Here is a 15,694-nt window from a genome sequence, read left to right on the forward strand (position 1 = left end):
GGCAGAATAAGCTCGGGCGTCCCGGACTGCTAGTCCAGTTGTCTCCGCAGTTTAGGACCCCAGCAACGAAAAGGCATTGCCCACTCAAGGGACCTTTCTGTACGTGCAGGGGCTAGAATGGTCTAATCCAAATCCCAACCGCTCGTGGCATCCATTCCCCCACTCTACTCACAGGAGCACAAGCCCTACTTCAGTTTCCCTGTGCGGAAAGTGGTTACTCTTTGATGCGTTAGCCTACGCAAGAACACTTAGCTTTTCATTACCAAAACTTAATAAAGGCTTTGATTAAGAAATAGTGCTTCTAGTGCAGGCAATTTTTTTCCCTCTAATAAACCCAAGCAACATATTGTCTTTTGTGTCTCTCCATCCTGTGGATTGCCTCCTGCTGCCTTTCCCGCTGCCTGTACCCCGCGTGTGTTCCTTTCCTCCTCATCCTCTTTTCCTTTTCTCACTGTCTGCTCTCCCCCACCCCCGCCGCCTCACCTCTTCCTCTCTCTTTTCTCTCCTTAACACCCCTTCCGTGAGCATTAGGTATAAACACAGGGTTGAAAACCTGCGGCCCTCGGAAATGGCGTGTGGCAGGGGTCTCCCGCTTGCTGATGTGCGCTGGCTCCAGCCACGAACCTTTAGGTCAGGCCTCAGTGTTAACTTTGCTGCTCAGATTTAAAGGTCACATTCCCGCAACAAGGAACCACCCGCAATACGTCCTGGTCCAGGCTCTAAGTCTCAAGAAGAAGAGAATGGTTTTACTGCAGACTACTCCCCAACTTCAGAATTAGCCTCTAGAGGAGTCTGGAAGTTGGCAGAAGCGAGGGCGTGGGGAAGGTGGTGGAAATAGGGAAGTAAGTTAATAAAGGAAGGGGGATGGAGTGGAGGGAAGGAGAGATATGAGGGCGCTAATGGGAGGTTTGGCAGGAAGGTGACACTTGTCACGCGTCTCCCTAGTTAATGTTCTGGCCGGCTGGCTCCTGGAACGGGCCGTCCGCCTGTTGTGCTGGGAGTGTGGGAAGGGAGGGCCTTCCAGTGCCCAGAGGCCTGACCCTTAGAGACACCCTCATGTTCTTAGTGACCACGTCAACAGGGCAGTGACGAGAAGGCATGAGGGCCAGGCAGTTGCTTTGCTCCAAAATGTCAAAGAATGAGCCATTTTTGAGATGGACCCACCTGAGGATTTTGTAGGACTTCTAGGAGCTCCAAGGAGTTCTCAGAATGACGGTCTGTGTTGTAGGATGGTTGGCACTGTGATTCCTGTGATCCCGTGATGACACATAAGTAGCAGTGGGTCAGCACTGCCTTTGGGGGACTCAAATGAGTCATCTGTGTCCCGTGGGGCCTGTCCTCCTGTGTCATGCCGCACATGTAATTTCCTCTTCTGTTACTGGGCAAGGACCATGGGGTCAGACAGTCAGAGCTGGAAAAAACTTTTGAGGTTGCTTAGTGCAGTGGTATTCAATTTTTTTTTTTTTTTTTTGAGAGAGCTCAGAGCCCTGTCTGTCCATTTTCACTGCTTTTCCCCCAAGATGGCCTCACAGACACATTGACAAAAATACAAGGCCCCTGAGAACCCACGCAACGACAACGATTGATCTTTTTTTAAAAAATTAAAATATACTTGGCATCCTAAAACATGGTATAAAGTAATAATGCACGTTGATTTGATATCTTTATGTATTGTAATATAATTGTCATTATAGCAATAATTTGCACCTCTATCATGTCACATAATTATCAATTCTTTTTAGTGGTTAGAATAATTAAGATAAAATCTTCTAGCAGGTTTGGTGATTATCATACAGTGTTGTCTATATCCCAGAAAACTATTGGCATCATCCACCCCCGCCCACCCATCTCATGTTCCCACGGGGAAACTGGAGAGCAGAGAGAGGGGTGACCTCACCCCCCACCCCCAGATCTCTGAGACTTTGAAAGGTTCCTGTCCCAGATGCCCAGATGACTCTGGCTCCTTCTTCAGATCTCAGCACAAATACCTTTGTCTGGATTTTTTTTCCGAATACTAGACCCCCCACCCCACTGTCCAGCGTTAGATGCCCTGTTAAACCTTTTTATAGAACCTTGTATTTACTCTCCTAAGAACAAACCATACTGTAATGAATGATTGCTGTATCTTTGCCTATGTGTATGTGTGTATGCATTTTTCCTGCCGGGTATAGCTCCTTGAGGGTTGGGGTCCCTACTCTTTTCTCCATATTTTGCACTGGGCTGTGCCCAGAGCTGCTGCAAACACATTAATGTTGATGGAGAAAGGATTCCAGCTTCTTGATTTAAGTCTCATACCCCCCCCCCCTTTTTTTTCAATATACCTTTGTGAAGAGGCCAGCCCATTTCCTGTTCCCAGAAAGAATCAAATTGTGGTGTGATTATAGACTCGATGTCTCTTCTTCCGCCATATCTTTTGGAGAAGCGTGCAATATATTTCTGTGATGAACCAAAAATCTGCTTCACATGATATTGATAGATCTTTGCATTTGTCACACCGGGATGGACTGCTGCAATCGACTTTGTATGAATGCGGAATAACAAGCTACATCCATCACAGGGCCCGAATGAAATGACAACGCAGATGTCTACAGTTTATTGAGTTCTTAGTGTGTCAATGACTCTATACATTTAGCCTATGAGGCAGGCATTGTCATCCCCATTTTACAGGCATAAGACCTAAGGTTTTGGAAGCTTGTGTAATGCACACTGCGTGTAAGCTGGACTGCCTTGCCCATCTTGATGCCTGGGGCCTGAGCCCTGTGCCTTCCAAGAAGAGAATAACGAGGATAGGCTTATTTACACCAACAGCTGAAAGGCAGCTACATAAATACTTTCTAAGTATCTGAAGGATTTTGGGTGGGGGGGGGAATTTGCCATTTAGTTGAGAAAAGAGCAGTGCGTGGACCCATCCCATATAAGCATCGGAATGGGACCTGCTAAGAGTCGCCCAACACAGCAGCATGGCTGTGCCAAGGGCCAGAGTCTCTGCTGTGAGGCAGAGCATCAGGGCGAACCTGATGAATGATGGGGTGAGGGAGAGGAAGGGAACCGGGACAGGAAGAATCACAGACTCCCATTATGTCATGCTGCGTTCAACTTGGCACATTGTTCCTCCCCCACCTTGGCTCAAAGTTCAGACGTCCCTGCCAAATATTTCTATCGTTTGCACAAGTACATAAAATATTGTTAGGGTTTAAGCGGAAAGGATACTGATTCTCCCCCCCGTGCTCCCCTTCCCTGCCCCCTAGATCAGACTCCTCTGGAGCCCGGTGGGCAGACCTGGACTGGCCAGATGGGAGCATGTGTAGTTCCACTTCTTGCCATGTGGTGGTGCTGTTCTTTTAGTTATCTTGGCTGCAGCAGTGGAATATTTATTTTCAGTGAGTAATTTGTTTATCAGGAGGTTATTTTAATCTAATTTTGGCCATATTTGCTATTCCACACTATCTGTACTTCCCAGCGTTAGCAGCTTGCATGTCTTGAAGGAAATTAGCTGAAGATGGTCTCAGAGGCATTTGCTCAGCCATTATTTAAGGGAGCTGGGAGGAGGCAGGGTGAGTGGAGCCCTGGGTTGGAAAAGCCTCTGGAATTTGTTTCTCCCCAGTGATGTGAGCATGATTGAGCAGGACTTATGGAGGGCAGGGAGCAGCCCCAGCAGCTTTTTTGAGGGCTGCCTCTGGAGAGCAGCAGCGAATCTTGCTGTTCCCTTTCCCCATCTCCCTCACACCCTCACACCCTCCTGACAACCTCTCTCTTCCTCGCTTTTGCCGCCAAGGCCAAAGGCACCACTTAAGGGAAATGCCTGTCTGCCTTCCCACGGCCGGCAAGCATCCCTTATCCACTTAATAATATGCTTCTTGAATTGTTTACTGCTGCTCCTGCAGGACGTAGGAAGCAGGGTGGGGTGTGGAAAGAGAATGGGCTGGGACCTGCTAAGAGTTGCCCAACACAGCAGCATGTCAGTGCAAAGGGCCAGAGTACCTTCAAGGAACAGTGATCATGGCTATTGATTACAGAGCTCTGGCACTTACTAGGCGCCTTCCATGCCCATTTTACATACAAGGGACGTATTAGTGAGAAAGGTTCATGAATTTTCCCAAGGTCCCCAACAAGGTCAGCAGAGGGCTAGGATTTGAACTCAGTTATGACTGTCTCTAAAACAGAAAACCTTGGGGTGCCTGGGTGGCCTGGTCAGTTAAACGTCTGCCTTCGGCTCAGGTCATGATCCCAGGGTCCTAGGATCGAGCCCCGCATCGGGCTCCCCTGCTTGTGTTCCTCTCTCGCTGTCTCTCTCTCTGTGTCAAATAAGTAAATAGAATCTTGAAAAGAATAAAACAGAAAACCTTTATCTTTCAAAGCTGATCTGTGCCCTCCACAAGAAACTGGGGAAACCTAGACTCTGCTTTTTGATGCCCTGTGTGCTCTTAAATTACTTTTTCATCGTTGCACTTGATTTCAGCTCAGCTCTGCAAAAATGGGAGGGCTCCACAAGATGAGTAGTTTGAGAATGACTTAGAAGAAGATCCCCTCCCCCCAAAATTGAGGAAATGACACATCTTCAGCAGATAAAATAGAAGCAGAAAGGGGAGGTCCTGATGAATGATGGCCTGGTCTCTCCCTTGCTACCCACTCTTTCCCTGGCTTGCTGTATTTATTTATTTGTTTGTTTATAATTGAAGTATAGTTGCCATACATTCTTCTCTTGATTTCTGACGTACAACATAGTGATTCCACAGTTCTGTACGTCATGCAGTACTCGCCGTGATGAGGATAGTCTGTCCCCATCTGTCACCATCCAACATCATTACTATATTATTGGTCATATTCCCTACACTCTGCTTTTTATCCCCTTGACTGACTTATTGGAAAACTCCCTTCCATGGCTCTTGATTGCCTCCCAAGAAACTTCCATGGAAGGTCCTCAGGGCTTAAAGGAATCAAGTTTGAAAACTTCTGAAATAATTATTCGCAGGACACTCTCAGAGCTCAGTCTGTTGTCTGAGATTGTGGTTTAAAGATGTGTGGACATGCCCTTCAGGGAGTTTGAAGAGTCTGCTCATTTTTACTATGTGGTGGTCCTAAGGAAGGGCTGATGTGACTCAGAAAGATCCAAAATGTTGTGTTCATTATGGAGCCCTACTGGAGGAACTTTGAAGGCTCTTGGGATTAAGAGACTTAATTAAACAACTGAACCCAGTCTCATTAAATGGGGGAGTTTGAGCAGCCGGTGGAGATGATCATGGTTAGTAGTGTGGGCAGGAAGATGGTGAACCACCCTCCCAAGACAGCCAGGCTGTTCAGGGTACCAGCACTGCATCCAACGGATGTGCACATGGTGTTGAGTTTTTCCTGCTGGACACAAAAGTGTTGGCTACATAAAATCTTGGAACTGGTCCCGGTTCTTACACCATGCAGGGTCCTGTCTTACCAGAGGTGATCTTGGACTCAGGCGGTCATGTAAAACTAGTTCTGTATCCAGAGCCTTCTCTCTGGCTTGATGATCTGCCTGAAGGTTCTTCCTCTGAAGGCCTCCTCGGGGAGGCTCAGGGTCATGTTTGAAGGGTGTTTATTTGCTCAAAGCTCAAACCTCTTACTATCTGAGGGGATAAGACCTGGTGGAGAACAGTGTTTGCCCTGTGGTCTCAAAGCTGGCTCTCAGGAGACTGTGGATTCCATTCTGAGCCTCTCGAGGTGCATTGCTTAGTGACTGTGCTGGAACCATCTCATCGGTAAGGCAGGAAACACGATACCCTCCAAGGAGACCTAGATTTAAATAAGGTGCTGGACATGTAGTGGGGGGGAATATAACACTAGACCTTAGTAAACCTCTGTAAAGATCATTTCTCACTTTCCTATCACCACCATTTTGGAAAATCCTGGGAGTTTCAGGAATTGGTCCCATAAAAGCATAAAGCTTGTTGCAATGTAAATTCATCTTACATCTCCCTGAGTGTCCAAATGATGCATCGCTGTTTTCGGCCTCCGTTCCCTCTAGAAGCTGTTTGTTGAATGCAGCATCACTGAATGAACTGGCCCGTTCAGTTGACCCACATACCCTCATTTCCTTTCCAGTCTAGGGAATCAGGGGTTAACATTCAGGATTGCTGAGCTCTCAGTGTTTCAGATTTTAGAACTTGTATCATCCTGGCGTAATGAATGACTGGCTGTGGATCAACAAAGATAGAGTATCGCAGAGATTTAAAGAGATAGACAAAAAGATAAACATTTCCCCGCTCTGAAGGGGCACGGGGGCTCCTTCACCACATTCAGGATTGACTGTACAATTACTCGTTTATGCCGAGGTGTGAGTCAGGTGCTTCCTACAGATGTCTGGTATTAGCAGTTTACAAAGCACCTTTTCATGTATGATCCCATTTAATCTTCACGGTCGTCTTGCAAGACAGGTAAATATTTAACTGTAGTATAACAGTGGTTCTCAACGGGAGTTTTGTCCCAGAGGGGCCGTTTAGCGAGGTCTGAAGATGGTTTTGGTGGCCATGTCTGCGGGGTTGGGGCTCTTGGGGCATCTCTGGGGGGCAGAGGCCAGGATATTGCTGAACCTTCTCCAGTGCACAGAACAGCACCCCCCCCCCCCATCGCCAGGGAAGAATACTGTCCAGCCCCAGAAGGCAGTAGTGCAAGGTTGAGAAACTGTTCTGTAGGGAAAACATTGGGGCCCAATGAGTTTGATTTACTTGCCCAAGATTTCGTATCTTTTTTTTTTTTTAAATTAATTAATAAGTAAAATTTGGCCTAGTCAAAATTCTGTGCAGAGGCACCACGCAAACACGGATGACAATGAGGCTGCTCTGGTGGCAACAGGAATTTGAGACCCCATTTTCCCTCTCCCTTAGCCCCTCCCCCAGCCTTAGGGGTGCACAGCAACCACTGCCCTACCCCCCTACCCCCACCATGAGACCCAGAGAACACTAGACCCCGTCCTGGCATCCCCAGACTTTTGGGTTTCTCTGCAGCCATTGCTTTTTTTTTTGAACAGGGGGTGATAACAGCCTCCTTGTGGTGCTTCAGCAAGGTGTTGGACCGTGGAGGCAGCTCGAGGTGTAGAGGCCACTTAGGAGGCTACTGTGGACACAGTCTTCGTGGTAGGAGAGAGGACCCGATTGGATCACGGGGGACGGGAGTCAGGTTGCAACCAGCGAGCACAAGGTTCAGGTCCTGTGATTTTATAGTGACGTGCTGCTCAGGCTCCCCGCCTTCCTCCAGCGCCCCCTCCTGGCCCGGAGGCGTACTGCCGCAAAGCCTGTTGCACCATGTTTGCAGGGCTTGGCAGGTGCGTTTTCCCCCGCAGTCTGTTCCCAGCCAGAAGCAGGGGATGCCACCGACAGACTGATAGCTCTCCTATCAGTCCACGGGGAAAGGCAGTGGGGAAGGCCTCAGCTTTCTCCTTCCTGGTGTTAATCCTGGCTTTCTTTGTCAAGTGTCATCGGATAAGTTGACAGTGGAAAGACAGTCAAACCAGGAAGGTTTTCTGCAGGGACCCAGAGGGGACAGTGTCTTGTCTTGGGCCTCCCAAGTACTTCTTTCCCTACTGAAGCATAGACTCAAAATAAAACTCTGGATGGATAGGAAAACTGGAAACATTTAGGTTTAGACAAAGATGATCATTCCTGAGGGCTTTCTTGCAGAGATGCCATAAACAAATAACCAAAAGGAGAGTGAAGGAACATATCAGCATGATGTACCCCCTCCACTTTTGCTGAACCTGCCATGATGAATGTCCAAGTGGTGGACCAGGTCATGCATTCTGATCCCTGCCCTCCTTTTCAGTAATCCTCTACTGTTCTCCCTCAATTTTTTCACCTGGATTTAGCTGCAGACTCTTTATTTGTACTCACCAACTTTGGGCTTTTCCACTTGCTGGTGCTCTCAGGATTTCTGGAATTTGCTGCCACAAGAGCTCTGTTTCTTGATTTCTTCCTATCTTTCAGGTTCAGTACTAATATCCTCTCCTCAAAGGGTCTTCCCTGGCCACTCAGTCTGGAGTAGTTGTCCCCTGGTCATTCTACCATTGCCATTTGAAAATTATTTCAAAGATTTATTTATTTATTTCAGAGAGTGAGAGACAGAGAACGAAGAAGAGCGTGCGTGTGAGCTGGGGGAGGAGCAGAGGGAGAGAGACTCTCAAGTGACTTGCCACTGAGCGTAGAGCCCAACGTGGGGCTCAATCCTGGGGCCCTGAGATTTAAGATCTGAGCCAAAACCGAGAGTCAGATGCTTTACTGACTGAGCCCCCAAGCGCCACATCTACCATTACTGTTTTATTAGCAACATAGCACTTGTCACTCTCTGAAATCACCTATATTTTCTTTGCACTACTTGGATCTGTGGCTCTTCAGCTCTGCCCCTGCCCCCCACCACTCCCTGCCATGGGAAACAAGCCCCTTAATAGAAGAGACATGGTCTATCTCATCCCTTGCTGTAGGACTCCTGTGCCTATGCCTGGCCCATGCTGGCACACAGTACTTGCCAAGTGTTTGTTGAACGAATGAATGGTGGTGCCTTGGGTTTTGGGTGAATGAGCATGGTTTTAGTTGACAGTTTACCGAGTGCCTCACCACTGCAGGATCTGGCTTTCAGGACAAAATGCCTCTGTATGTTTGCCAATGCACAGCAAACCTCTCAAGTGATAACCCCTTGCAGAGAACAAATTTCAGATAGTTTTCAAACTAATTGAAAAATTAATCATAGTTCCTCAAATCTAAGCTGTCATTGACTGTAAGATGCACCACTTTTTATGTGCCATGGAGTGAAAAAAAAAAACGCTGCCAGCTGTAACTGAAACACCATTTTTGGTAAGAGGCACTTAATTTTGGAAATGCTAACCTGGGAAAAAAACACAAGCCTCGGAATGGATAAAGTGCAGGATGTGATTGATCCTTCTCGTGGGATGCCGAGTACTGAACTGGAGGAGTTTGGTGTCCAGAGTGTGTCCGTGGTGGTGGTGCACCCTCTCCTCCAGCATCGCAGCCCGATGCCCTTCCTTAGACTTGGTTCCCACCGAGGGCCCGCGGGAGAGGCAGGTGTGAGATCCGAGGATTTCCTCAGAGTGGTACCACATAGGAATGCCTATGGTTTGGGAATGTCTCTGTGAAGAGGTATTAGAAGGAACTGGTGATTAACGCACAAAAGCAGTAGAAGACTCTAGATTTAAAACTGCTGCGAAGGACATTCTCTAACGCTTTCTATTTCTGGGGCTCATGAAAAGCCTCTTTCCTTTTTTTAAAGGCAGATTTGCCTGAAACTAAAATTTACTGACAGTCAAGTTTCCTGAATACACAGCTCTTCTACAAAGAGGGAAAAAAATGGATATACCTGTAAGTTAATTCAGTGTCATTATTCTTATTTGGGCTAATGGTAATCGAGTAGAACTTCCAGGATCAGTGACATTAAGATTAGTTATGCCTCAGTACATGGATGGCGGCTCCTCCTTTGTGAGAGAGCCATGGCTGCAGCTGCCTGGGGGGGGGGGGGGAGCCAGGAAGAGCTGCCTCAGTCTCTCCTTCCCAGCAGCACCACTCATGTCTGGTCCTGACTTCTGGGCTGGCCTCGTTGAATCAAGGGCTGAGTGACGGGAAGACTCCAAACTTCTCCTCCCGTGACCTGAGGAACTATGTGCCACGTCCTGGGGCCTTTAAAATCTTGTCAAATCTCCAATTAAAAATCAACTCTCTCCCTAATTTGGGGGATTGTGGGGGGGGACAGAGAAGATGGAGGGGAGGGTTGGGTGGAGGGGCTGAGCCAACGTGACATCAGCAGAAAGCCAGGTGTCTTCTCAGACACCTTAAGGCTTTAGGTGTTCAAATGGCTTTATCTCCAGTAGCCTTTCAGAAACCTTCCTCAGGAAGTTGGTTATTCTGGTAATAGGTAAAAGGCTTCTTCTGGGCACACAAAAAAGTGTAAACTGTCATCGCTTCATCATCAAAAGCTTTGGGAGTAACAGTCTGGGGTGTAAGCTTTGGAGGCAGATGGGGAGTCCCATTGGAATCTGGAGAGGTCATTTGTAAGCTCTAAGGGCTTCGGGAAGTTTTCTGACTCCTCTCCGCCTCTACACCTTCATCTGTAAAAGGAGGACAGTCGTGCTTATCTCAAAGCATTTTCATGAAATAAATGAGATAATCATTTAAAATGATTAGCCCAGTACTGAGCACATAGAAAACATTCAGTAAATAAATACTCGGTAATTGTAACTGGTGTTATTATGGGAAAGTAGGCAGCCTGTTGTTCATATAATATGATTTATAAGTCTTGGTAAAAGCCTGCTTTGTCCAGAAATATCTTCTAAATTGACTCCCTGAAAAGACTACAAAAGTAATATGTTGCAAGGGCAACGTATTAGCTGTCAGTACCTCGAGTTTTAATAATGTCTCAAAGGTGGCATTCTCAGGGGGTTATTACAGAGGGGGAGTGCCGTGTCCAAAGTGGGTCTCTCAGTGTGGATTCCTGACAGAGATCAGGCAGTGTTTGTGATGGAATTGCTTGGGGTTGAGGGACACAGTGCAGAGAGGGTTTGGAAGCAAACCTTGCTGAGTAAATGGGAGTTTGATCAGCCCAGCACAGTGGTCTTCTGTTCTGAGAAGGGGCCACTATCCTGAAAAGGACTAGCTGAATTGTTAGTAGTTTGTATGAATGGGATTTTCCTGAAGTTCCTGAAAGAAGCGGTAAGGCTATTTAATTTTCCTAGGCAAGGATTCCCTGAGATGGTAATGTCAGAGTCCTCTGTGTGACTGAAGATGATTTTTGTTCTCAAGAGTGACGGGAACCTGGAGTCCTTGTGTTAATTCCTGGTCAGCTCTGCCTTATCCAAGGCAAGGGTGGGCTAATCACCTCTAGAACATTATCAGTTAAGAGGATCTTAGCACACTAACCTGTCTGCTAGAAAAGCGCTGGTATAATGGGACCCAACTAAGGTAACTTTTGCCAGAGAGGGGAACAGTAAGAGTCTACAGTTTGGGCTTTTCTGCATGCACCCCTGGGATAAAGTGAGCTGTGACCCTCAGGATGTCTGGATGGGGGTGTCTAAGGACAGATGGGCAGCAAAGTAAAGCTGGTGGGATATTCTGGGGGGAGAAGTCATTACGTAGAGATTGAAGAAACTCGGTATATTTTATTTATTTAGGAACTTTCCCTTGGGCAGTTGTCACTGGTCAAAGCTATGTGACGTTTGATGTCATCCTTATGGGGAAGGGGATTATCATTCACGGAGCACCTGTCCTGTGCCTGGTATTATGCTATGCACTCATCCCCTATAACAGACTTGGGAGGCTGATGTTGTAATTAATCTTTTTTCATCTTGCTTTAGTCTTTGCAGATGATGGCAATCTAGTTCAGACTGGCTAATCAGCTTAAGGAGGGTTACACAGCTAGGAACTGGTAGGACTCAGATTCACAGCAACAGCTCCGTGACTCTGGAGCTCCTGTTCTTGATGAGGCTGCCGCAAAGAATATGTTCACACCTTTGACCCTTTGGCATTTTATTGTCTAACAATAGAGGGGACATTGGAATAATAAATGGATTTTGCTTCTGTTGTTAATGACAGTCCCAGCAGGCAACAGGTGTTGAACGCCAATTATGTGCCCGGCATTGAGCTATCAACATTATATATATTATCTCATTTAATGTTCTCAACAGCTCCCGAGGAAGGGATATTATTAGTTTTGTCATTCAGATAAAGACTTAGTGATAGGATCGTGAACCCATATGTCCCAGGCCACACAGCTAGAAAGCGGTGGAGCTCCCGGCCAGGTACGAGGAGTCCCAGAAGTCACCGTTGACAGCAGGCCCAGCAGGGCCATGCAGGGTGTGTGTGGGACTACAGGAAGGATGAGTTTAGAGTCTGCACTAACGTGTCTGTCTTGTTGGAGAGCCGTTGGTGTTCTTTTGTTCAGCTCATTGCTCTGCTGCACATGCCTACTCGGCCTCTGTGAAGCCATTGCTTCACCTTCAACGGGCTGATGACATCCCCAGATACGGGAAACGAAGAGCAGAGAGGAAATTTCCTTTGGTTTTGCCAAGGGGCAGTGGCAGAGGAGTGGGCCACTGGCAGGTGTAATAATCTGGGCCACAGAGCATTTCTCCACTAGCCCGTTGTGGGGAAGAATCTGCCCGGGGAGAAATTCCATCTTTGAGTCTTGAAGGTGTCTAGACTTTCCTCTTTAAAAGACAAACATCTTTGTAGAGATGATCTGGATCTCAAATGCCTTCGGGGGTAGTAGGCAGGTGATTCACTTTGGAAGGGGATGGGGTAAGGCTGAAAAAGGTGAGCTGGTTGCTATGGCAACCTGGGGACCACTGGTCCTGCCCACAGGCATTTACAACATGGCGCGACCAACAGTCTACGGACCTGTCAAAAGGAAGCATTTTTTTACTCCTCCTGATTAGCAGAGTTCATCGTAGAGAACGTGGGGAGTAAGGACTACAGAAAAGCCTAAATCAAATCTGAAAGGTCTAAAGCAAATAGAGTCCTCACTCTCTTCCTGCCCCTTAAGTCCTAGTGCCATCTTGGCAGAGTCCCCTCTAGTTATTCATTGTTTTCTTTTTAGCCGAGTGTGAAAATCTGCTGCATCAGTGGGGTCTACACTAAAGAAAAACAAAGCGAAACAAAACCACATTTGAACCTCAGAGAAGTAATACCTGGGGTGAAAATAAGGATCTCACTAGGTCAAATTTCAGACTGATAATTAGCTACAAGGAAGACCTGGTTCAGGAGGATGCGATCTGGAGAGGCCGAGGCAGGAGGCTATGGAAGGATGGGTTGGAGGGAAGGTCAAGGTTGCATCCGTGGATTTGCCAAAGGAAAGCTGGCCAGAGAGGACCGTCAGCAGGATGGAGAGCGGGCACTGAGGGTAGCCTTGCGATGGGATGCGGAGGGAGATGTGAACTCAGCGCCTCTGTCTGCCCCTCCTACCCACATCCGCCTACTAGTTAAGATGAACCAATCTGCTTGAGAAATCAAAAAATAAAGTATGGAGCAGGAATTTCCAAGAAAACTTGGAAGAATTGGAAGAATTCTTAGCAAGAATCCCTTTATATATAAACAGACTTCAGGGTGGCTGGTCGGGTTTTGAAGAGGGTCGGGGGACCTGGAGCCCTCTCCTGCTCCAGATCCTGAGCTCACCCAAAACCTTTTCTCCTGGCTCCTTGACCACCCTCGGAGAAGTGTCGTTTCTCTCTCAAATCGTCTGGAACTCCCGCATGTCGCTAATCTCGGTGACCCTCATTTCCTTCTTTGTTTCTCCTCCACATTTACCCCCTCAGTTTGCTGAATCTCCTCTTGTAGGGTTTCGGTGGTGAACTGACTTGTGCAAGATTCGGTGAGGCAGTCTGAGAGAAAGACTGACGGACGTAGGGATGGTGGGCGAAGGGGGTGTAGCCCTTTTAGATGTTAGTAAACATGGCCGCTTGCGGAGGATTAACAGGAAATCATGAATAAAATCATTAGGATTTAATAATGGCTTTTTCTCTGAGACAATTAAAGATTTTTTTCATTATCCACCCCCAAAAAGAGTGGGGGATGAAGGTCATTAAGGTAACATGTTTTTAGTCTCCTACTCTTAAAACAGGTACAAGACAAACCTCTCCCTCCCCTCAGGACCTCTGTGCACTATTTTTTTTTTTTTTTCTATTCTGGCATTTTTCCAGCAGGCAATACTCTAATACCTCCTACTTAATCCCCAATTTTCTTTTAAACATCAGATATTGGATAGGCTGGAACCTCATTTAAGCAGTGAAGGACTCTGGCGCTCTGTGGCTGGGACCAGCCAAGGAGAGAAATATTTTTGATGCAAAAGAATAATTCAGTAAAGGAGGTAATGAAGGAGATTTAAACCTTTCACAAACACATCAGTGGGCAAATAAAGCTCATTACTCTCAGTTCAGGGTCATGGCTGAATGAAATGTAAAAGTGGGGGAAAAAAAAACACCCAACAGTACAAATGGGTCAAAAATCTCCGTGGGGTTCAGCCAAGCCTGACAATTTAGAATTTGACAAACCTGCAGAAAAAAAATAAAATTCCTTTAATATGAGAAAACCCCTCTGGAATAAAGCACTGAATTTTTATGTTATTTTTTCACTTATGTGCACTTACACGGTCTTAGGGAAAAATCTGACTTTGAGCTGAAATTTTGCTTCTCCAATTACAGCTCAGGGGATCTCTCTCACACACATTCTCGGCCAGAGGCCTTATGTTGTCTCATAAGCCGGCGTGAAGGGTTTGGGTAATGGAGAAATGTAGTAGTGAGAGCAGAGCTGTAAGAGTTGGGCAATCATGGTGACAGTCTGTCTGTTACAGTCCTGCGATGTGCCTGGCCTGCAGGCGCAGAGGGGACCAGCCACCTGCTGGAGAGTTCCGGACTCTGACATGTTTGTCCACTGAGCCTGTAGCCCGGCCGAGGAGCTTATGCTGGAAACGAGCATGTGTTAAGTGCTGAGAGAGGTCTCTGGGACCATTCTTCCCTCTGTGTGTCCTCAAAGAGCATTTAAAGCACGTCTTGGGAAAATCTGGGTATTGCGCACTTATCCCGCAGGATGTGTGTCTCCTGGGAGGGCTCCACCAGGAGCCTTCAGTTACCAAGAAAAACTGTGGTAGTGAAGATGTGCAGGGAACCAGGAAAGCCCTCTGTTACATTTCCCCATCAGATGGAAGAAAGCCCCATACCACATCCCTGCCGGGGAGACTTCCAAGCACCGTCCAAACATTGTCAGGGTCCCGTTTTCCCAGTACCACAAGGAATCCGCTTTCTCGTTGGGTAGCCTCGATGATGAGAAATTCCTCCTGGGGCAGAGCCAGACCTTGAGTCTCCAGAATCTGACTTCCATGCTCTCAGGGAAACACGCAGCACATCTGTGGCACACAACAGCCTTGCAGCCACGTTGTCTCATTCAGTGACTTCTTCCCAAGCCAGGTCTGGTGATTTACTCAGCCCGGTGACTGTACCCTAAGTCTGCTGAGATTTAGCAAGGAGGAATGGAAATCTGGTAGAAAGGTTTCTCTGTGTCTCTCTCTCTCGCTCATTCTTTCAACCTTGCCTTCCAACACTATTACAGTTTTTTTCTGAACTTTTCAAGGGCAAGTTACAAGTGTTCACATACTCCGATTGTGAATTTCCTAAACATAAGGATTTTCTTTTCCATAAGCACAGTTTATCAGAACTTAATATATGCTGATATAATACTATTAGTGAATTTATAGACTTCATTCAGATTTTACCGACTGTTTGACTAATGCCTTTTGTAGCCAAGGACAAAATTGTTTTCTGGCCCAGGATCTAAATTGCAATTCTGTATTGTACTTACATGTTATATAAATCCTTTAGCTCCCCCCTCCCCTCCCCTCCCTTCCCTCCCCTCCCCTCTCTCCTTCCCCTCCTTTTTTTTTTTTTTCTTTTTGCCTTACCTTGACATCTTTGAAGTATATCAGTCAGATGACTGGTAGCATGCCCCTCATTTTGGGTTTGCTGATTTTCCTTATGGTTAAATTCTGGCCGTGCCTTTTGGCCATGAAGACCATAGAGGTGATGCCATGTCCTTCTCCGTGCAATGCACAAGGTGATGTTCACTTTGATCACTTGAGTAAGGTGGCGTCTGCCAGTTTTCTCCAGTGGAAAGTTATTAGTATCCGTTTACGATAAGTGTCTCGCGGGAGGTGCGCCTGACATTCCCAGACGGGTGCGGCC

At 46.9% G+C, this 15,694-nt stretch overlaps 1 protein-coding gene across 2 annotated transcripts in view; it reads left to right on the plus strand.

Annotated features, from left to right (window-relative positions):
• Window positions 1–15,694, plus strand: part of AGBL1 (AGBL carboxypeptidase 1) — a 717,958-nt gene that overhangs the window by 130,284 nt on the left and 571,980 nt on the right. The gene's annotated exons all lie outside the window — the stretch shown is intronic.

Source organism: Mustela nivalis, assembly GCF_964662115.1.
Source record: "Mustela nivalis genome assembly, chromosome: 6".
Taxonomy (NCBI): domain Eukaryota; kingdom Metazoa; phylum Chordata; class Mammalia; order Carnivora; family Mustelidae; genus Mustela; species Mustela nivalis.